Here is an 8687-nt window from a genome sequence, read left to right as displayed (position 1 = left end):
AGTCCAAGGGACTCTCGAGAGTCTTCTCCAACACCACAGTTCAAAAGCATCAGTTCTTCGGTGCTCAGCTTTCTTCACAGTCCAACTCTCACATACATACATGACCGCTGGAAAAACGAGAGCCTTGACTAGATGGACTTTTGTTGGCAAAGTAATGTCTCTGCTTTTGAATATGCTGTGTAGGTTGGTCATAACTTTCCTTCCAAGGAGTAAGCATCTTTTAATTTCATGGCTGCAGTCACCATCTGCAGTGATTTTGGAGCCCAGAAAAATAAAGTCTGACACTGTTTCCCCATCTATTTCCCATGAAATGATGGGACCGCATGCCATGATCTTCATTTTCTGAATGTTGAGCTGTAAGCCAACTTTTTCACTCTCCTCTTGCACTTTCATCAAGAGGCTTTTGAGTTCCTCTTCACTTTCTGCCATAAGGGTGGTGTCATCTGCATATCTGAGGTTATTGATATTTCTCTTGGCAGTCTTGATTCCAGCTTGTGCTTCCTCCAGCCCAGCGTTTCTCATGATGTACTTTGCATAGAAGTTAAACAAGCAGGGTGACAATATACAGCCTTGACGTACTCCTTTTCCTATTTGGAACCAGTCTGTTGTTCCATGTCCAGTTCTAACTGTCGCTTCCTGACCTGCATATAGGTTTCTCAAGAGGCAGGTCAGGTGGTCTGGTATTCCCATCTCTTTCAGAATTTTCCACATATAGTAGGGTTTATATTTCAATCAACCACAAATTTCGTGAAGGAGATATATTTCCTTGCCAAAATGAAACTACAAATTTTGACCCTTTGGGATCTACCTTCCCTTCCTCTCTAAGTGTGCATAATCCAAATTATTTTTGTATTCTTTTCAAGCAAGGACTTAAAGTGCTGTTTCACTTTGTCTTACACTTACAATAATTATATTCCTAAAGGAATTATCACTTAAAAAAACTATTGTTAACGCATTTGGCTAAGTTACATTTGTATAGCCAGCTATTGTAAAAGTGTAATTTTCAGTATAGTCTCTAAGAGACTCTGGAGGATAACATTGAATCTCTCTCAAATTTGAGTTTTAGTTTTCATGGATGCTTTAGTTTTATATAGTATAATCTTTGCTATTCAGAGTATTTTATTTTAAGCATGGGAAAGCTTAGCTTTATTTTGGTGATTAACTAAATAAAGCTATTTATCATTCTGGTAATAAAACAAAAAACACCAGTATTGCTTTGGTTTTTCTATTTCCCCTCTCTTTCCAAAAGTAATGTATAATTCTTTATAGAAAAATTGACTTTTTTCCATTGAAAACTCCTTGTTATATCAAATGTGAAGTCTAAGACAGAGCCTTCTGCCTTCCAGAAGCTCAGCACCCGGTAACTACTGTACTAATTTGAAATACCATAAGATCTTTTGGGAGGTTTGAGTGGAGCACTATGGAATCAGTGATGAAGGAAGAAAAAGTTTGTTGTGAAAGTTTCAATTAAAGGAGGTAAAATGTCTTTGGACTCTAGAGCAATTGTTGTTGTTGTTCAGTCACTCAGTTGCGTCCTACTCTTTGCAACCCTATAGACTGCAGCGTGCCTGGCTTCCCTGTCCTTTCACTATCTCTGGAGTTTGCTCAGACTCATGTACCTTGAGTCAGTGATGCCATCCAACCATCTCACCCCCTTCTCCTCCTACCCTTAATCTTTCCCCCCATCAGGGTCTTTTCCAATAAGTCAGCTGTTCACATCAAATGGCCAAAGTATTGGAGCTTCAGCTTCAGTATCAGTCCTTCCATGAATATTCAGGGTTGATTTCCTTTAGGATTGACTAGTTTGATCTCTTTGCTGTCCAAAGGACTCTCAAGAGTTTTCTCCAGCATAACAGTTCAAAAGCATCAATTCTTCAGAGCTCAGCCTTCTTTATGGTCCAACTCTCAAATCCATACATGACAGCTAGAAAAACCATAGCTTTGACTAGATGGACCTTTGTCAGCAGTACTAGTTTTGTTACAGAGAAAAGCCATTCCAATCAAATAAATAAGCAGATAAAGTAAATACAAAAATACATACAATGATGTATCTAAGGAAAGTGAATAGAACAGTATGGAGAGCTTAAAATATATGCTGAATGGTGAAAGGATGGTAGGAAAAAACATTGGAGAAGAAGTCTTTTCAATATCTTATGAAAAATAAATGGATTCTGATGATATTCTTCATTTACATTTGCATATTTTTCTGGAGTAGATAAATATAAAGGAAAAAGAATCATGGTGTTTCCTGATTCCTGATAGCTAATTTTACATGAGCTTTATCAAACTTTGAAGTTGAACAGGCAATGTATTATGTAGGTCTCTATAAGAATTCTTTTCTGATAATGAATTCATTACCTATTACATGAACAATATATAACCATATTTTCTTTTAATAATTATGTTTAAGTTAGCGATGAGATATAGATATAAGATATAGTACTCCAATATTCTTGCCTGGGAAATCCCATGGACAGAGGAGTGTGGTAGGCTACAGTCCATGGAGTTGCAAAGAGTTGGACACAATGGAGCACACACACACACATATAGATATAATAAGTAAATATTTTTCATGTTAACTAAGTTTGAAAACCTAACTCAGAGCATTTTCCTCATACTCAATTTGTTCAAGAGGCTGTATCTGTTTCTTCCTTAACTAGGTTTAGTATCAGACTTCTCAGTAATTTGGCTGTTGAGTGGGTATTATCCCTCCTTTACATTTAAGTTGTAATTAGCTACCATAGCTCATCATGTATATGTCCTTCAAATGTTCCCATATGATGCCCTATCATGTACTCAGGACACAATTTGTTGGTAAGTTAACATTCTGATTAGTATTGAAGTAGCAAATCAACTTTTAAGGGAAATTCAATGACAGTATTATAACTTAATTATAATAAAATACTCAAGGACTTAGTAGAGACTACACAATTGACCCCTATTGACAGATATCAGTTTTAGTATTTGACCTGTATGGTTTCTGAGTAGCAATTTCTCATTATTGTAAAATGAGAAAATATAAATTAACTAATATAGGCCAACTCATGTATATAAAATCTTTTAGCTAAGGCCATTGACATCCAAACTCCAAAAGTATTAGTATACATGTTTATTAAGACAAGTAATTAGATGTATTAATATAAGTGTAACAGGATTATTACACCAAGATTTCCTCATGCCAAGATGAATCCAAACTCAGTAAACTCCATAGGCTATGGTTGTCCTAATCTTTTCATGTCTTTTGACTGCAAGAGTCTATTATTATGAAGAATCACAGTATTAGCTTTGATCTTCTTCCTTATGAATGCTAGCAAAACTGCCTGCACATTCTCATAAGCTTCTTGTTTTAATTACAGTGTATAATATTACATTTCATACAATAGGAAGACATGTAAAATAAGATTAGTTTGGCTATCTCAGAAGTGTAACATGAAGCATTAAAAAGGATAAATGGAAAATGCACATAGACATAACATATTTAGCTTCTGATTCAAAGAAATCAATCCAGTGTATGTATTTTAAAATAAGTACCTTAAAATGGTAGAAATTCATTTATTTGAATCCAATAATCAATGCTTTAAAAACTGACCTTGAAATGGAATATGTAGTAGAAGAATAAATAGGTGGGTTGTAACAAGTTATTCTTAACTGCTGTTTCCTAGAGGGATAATATAAAACTGTCCTCAAAATTGCAACAATGCAAACTCCCTTTAAAAGTTGGAGCTTGCTGAGCAAGCTGATAACGTAGGCTCATTAGGTAAACTCCCATAAGTATATCATACTTAAAAAAAAAAAAAGTTTGCATCATGATGATTTTGTATATGTGTCTATGTGTCAATACATCTGGGGCTTTTCTGGTGGCTCAGACAGTAGAGTTTGCCTGCAATGCAGGAGACCCAGGTTCAATTCCTGGGTCAGGGAGAAGGAAATGGCAACCCACTCCAGTATTCTTGCCTGGAAAATCTACAGTCCATAGGGTCTCAAAGAGTCAGACATGACTGAGGACTTCACTTTCTTCTTTCTTCTCTATCAGTACGTCTGCATATGTATTGAGGAAGAGTGGTTTACGTATTTTCCCTAGGGTCTTTCTTATGGCATTTTCCCAAGAAATTATTTGTATCTATGGCTCAATGCAGGTGAACATTTGGACACTCATACAAAACAAATTAACTGTCAAATATATACTTTCCAATTTAATTGGATTCCCATTGCTGTTAGAAAGACATCCTTTCACAGATTTCTAGTTGACTCACTTTTCATTTTTCTATGCATTCTGAATCTTTACCACTCTTTCCAATTCTACTTTCTTTAAATTCCAAAAGTGAATCCTGCTTTTCAGTTTTTTGAGAAAACACAACCAGGTAGGAATACCTTAACCTTCTTCTCTACCAGCTAATGCTTTATCTCTCTCATTTTTCTGTCCTTCCTTTCTCAGAGCAGATGCTCCCACTGTTGGTTAGGTTTGCATCAAAGTCCTTTGAGTTCTTAGGAGCTGCTGAACTTTCCTATCATTTTGGAACCTGCAGTCTCTCTCCCTTCAGTGACATGTATCCCTTGACCTTCAAGTATGCTCCATCTTATAATTTATCCTACTTGTGCTTGGTCATTGGTAAGCCCCTTTGTTAATCCATTCTTAAAATTTTCCATGATTTTAATGCATCCCTTTCCCCCTTGTCCGTCTCTTGTATCTCTGGCTAAACTTTCTATCTCCTTGCCTGACCTGCTCTTTTTTTTAAAATATCATTTATTTATTTACTTGCCTGCGCAAGGTCTTAGCTATGGCATGTGGGCTGCAGTCCATGGAGTCACAAAGAGTTGGACAGGATTGAATGATTTGGCACAGCACAGCAGACTCTTAGTTGCTACATGTGGGATCTAGTTCCTGGTCAGTGATGGAACCTCACCGCCCTACATTGGGAACTTGGAGTCTTAGCCACTGGACCACCTGGGAAGTCCCTGACCTACTCTTACTTTGTTGACTTTCTCTTCCTGTCTGTCTTTCTCTCTTCCCGCACCTGTCTTTAATTTCATCTAAATCTATTCTTACGCTTTTCAGTGTTTTCATACAGCTCCAGTTCTTTTCTGTATCTTCAGTTTTGAACTTTCTCTTGAATTTCAGACTTCGAGTTGTCACTGCCTATTGCATATTTATTCCTGGATGTCTCCCAAGCACCTCACAGTCAGTATAATACAAAAAAAAAGTTGAAAAGTTATACGTTTGGGGTCAGAGATCTGAATTTAAGATCCTGACATTTAACAAGATGGTGAAAAGACATTCAACTTCAGTTTCCTCATCAAATCATCTTGAAACTCCATTTCACCAACACATTTATCCACACAGCTATCCCCTTTCACCCACATTATTGCAATAATATCCTAGTTGACCTCTCTGCTTCTACCTTCACTTCACTGTATTCTATTTCAACACAGTAGCCAGAGTCATCCTTTAGAAAGAAAGTCACTTAGACTGTGTCTCTCTACTCAGAATATTCCAGTGGTTTCCCATCTTATTTTTTTTGTAAAATGCAAAGCCTTCACCTGCCACCCTCAACCCCATATTTATTGATTCCCTGACCTCAATTCTTCTGCTTTTTGATTTTTCTCCAGCCACTCAGAGTTTCTTATTGTTCTTTAAATTAGCTGGGTTCTCTCTTGCCACAAGTTCTTTTATCAAATTGATTTTTCTTGGAGTATAGTTGATTTACAGTGTTGTGTTAGTTTCAGGTATACAGCATAGTGAATCAGTTATGCATAAACATATATCCACTCTTTTATATTATTTTCCCATATAGGTCATTACAGAATACTGAGTTCTTTGTGCTATACGCTAGGTCTTTATTAGTTATCTATCCAACCAGTCCATTCTGAAGGAGATCAGCCCTGGGACTTCTTTGGAGGGTATAATGCTGAAGCTGAAACTCCAGTACTTTGGCCACCTCGTGCGAGGAGTTGACTCATTGGAAAAGACTCTGATGCTGGGAGGGATTGGGGGCAGGAGGAGAAGGGGACGCCAGAGGATGAGATGGCTGGATGGCATCACTGACTCGATGGACGTGGGTCTGAGTGAACTCCGGGAGTTGGTGATGGACAGGGAGGCCTGGCATGCTGCGATTCATGGGGTCACAAAGAGTCGGACACGACTGAGGGACTGAACTGAACTGAACTGAACTGAGTGCGAATATGCCAAACCCAATCTCCCAATTTATCCCTCTCACCACACTTTTCCCTGACTGTAACCTTAAGTTTATTTTCTACCTCTACAACTCTATTTCTGTTTTGTAAATAAGTCTGTTTATATATACCTTTTTTTTTTTTTTTTAGATTTGACATGTAAGCAATATCATATATTTGTCTTTCCTGGTCTTACTTACTTTGCCTAGTGTAATCATCTCTAGGTCCATCCCTGTTTCTAAAAATGATGTTATTTCATTCTTTGTTATGCCTGAGTAATATCCCATTTGAGGGTTTCCCAGGTGGCTCAATGGGAAACAATCTGCCTGCCAATGCAGGAGATGCAGGAGATATGGGTACAGCCCCTGGTTCAGGAAGGTCTCCTGGTGGAGGAAATGGTAACCCACTCCAAAATTCTTGCCTGCAGAGTCCCATAGACAGAGGAACCTAAAGGGTTACAGTCCATAGGGTTACAGAATCAGACCTGACTGAGTGAGTGAGCATGCACGCAGGCAATATTCCATTATATACATATTGGAGACAAGAGTGGAGAAAAGGGAACCCCCCCACTACGTTGTTGATGGGAATGTAAATTGATGCAGTCACAGTGGAGAACAGTAAGGAGGTTCCTTAAAGAAAACTAAAAATAGAGCTACATATGATCCAGCAGTCCACTCCTGGGCATATATTCAGACAAAAGGATAATTCAAGAAAATACATGCATTCCTATGTTCACAGCAGTACTGGGACATAGAAGCAACCTAAATGTCCATTGATGGAGGAATGGATAAAGACGATGTGCTACATATATATACAATGAAATACTGCCACAGGTTCTTGACACATGGGCTTTTATTCAAGTGTATGTCACTCTGATCTTCTTTTTTTTTATTTTATTTTATTTTTAAACTTTACATAATTGTATTAGTTTTGCCAAATATCAAAATGAATCCGCCACAGATATACATGTGTTCCCCATCCTGAACCCTCCTCCCTCCTCCCTCCCCATACCATCCTCTGGGTCGTCCATAAGCCTTTACATTCTCTGTGACATATTCTGACTACCTGATTCTATATCAATCTTCTATATCAAGGTTCTATATCCGTCTTCCCAGTCTCTAACACAAATCCCCATTCCTGTTTTACTTTTTTCCCATAGAGTTTATCTTCTAATACATTTTACCATTAACTTACTTATTTCTGTTTCTATCCTCTACTGTAACATAAACTCCATGTTGGCAAGGAATTCTGCTTTGTTTTACTTACTATCGTATCCTCAATTCCTAGAACATAGTAGAAGCCCAGTGATATTTGTTGAATAAATAAATGAATGAAGAAATAAAAATGCCAGGGATGGAACTGCTTTTTGAGCTGCAGAGCACTATAAAAATACTGATTACTCTTTACTATTATTATTCCACTGTCCCCATGACCAGGCTCATATGCAAATCTACATTCACATACACAATATCTTTTCTTTGTTTCCCATCTCTATATCCTATCTTTGTTTTGAGACACCATTTAATCAATTTCTGAGGCTATTTACTTGGAGGCATATTTGAGCCTTTCAACCATTTAGTCAGCAACTCCTAACTCTTACATTACATCATTTAGAACAGAGTTTCCATTTTAGTCCCCACTGCTTTACCTGTCATCTTGAACTTGTTTCTAGACAATGGCAATAGTCTCTTAACAGATGACCTTAAGAATACCCTTTCTTAAGTACTTTTCCATAACCTCAAATTATCTACAGAATGCTTCCTACAGTACTTAAAGTCCTTCATTACTAAATATGACCTATGTTTTTGAGACATTATTTTTCAGCACCCATAAATTGTTCTGTATGGCCCTTTTCATTTCTTTATACTTCAAATTCTTATTGATCATTTACTTATGGCACTATATAATGGCACTTAGCAAGGCACCATTTTTTCTCCCTTTCCTTATAGCAATTATAGTTTGGGAGGAATAAGGATGGGACAACCTAGCATCTCAAAAGTCACCAAATGCAGAATAGCTATAGTTATAATCAATAGTCATTCTGATTTTTCTGGTTGAGATTTGGTTTATACTTGTTGCCCCAGGGTAGTTATTAATGTCTTCCTTCACTCTAAGATCTCTCCCAGTTTGATAATAAATCATATAGTCTCTGTCTCTTTGCATTAACTACATGTACATGACTGCCTAAAAGCAAAGTTTAAGTCCCCTTCCTCTAGCATTGGAACATACTTATAAATATCACGCATAATGTTTGGTGGAGAAAAACCTAGATCTTATAACATGAATGTCATTTCAATTACAATATAAAATATTTGTCTCAAATGCAATTTAGTAATTAGTGCATGAGCTTTTTTTTATCCTACCTCTTGTCTGGAATGTCTTATGTTTATTCTTCATTTAGCCATATCCTACCTACCTTTAAAATAATACTTTAGTACATCCCCCAAATTTTCTTCATCTCCATCTGTCTCTACTTGTGAGCTCTCCTTTTAGCAGTTATTTTCTACATCATTTAT

The sequence above is a fragment of the Bison bison genome, unplaced genomic scaffold (assembly GCF_000754665.1).
Source record: "Bison bison bison isolate TAMUID 2011002044 unplaced genomic scaffold, Bison_UMD1.0 scf7180017864330, whole genome shotgun sequence".
Lineage (NCBI taxonomy): Eukaryota > Metazoa > Chordata > Mammalia > Artiodactyla > Bovidae > Bison > Bison bison.
The sequence above is the reverse complement of the archived record's forward strand: the minus strand, read 5'-3'. Positions refer to the sequence as shown.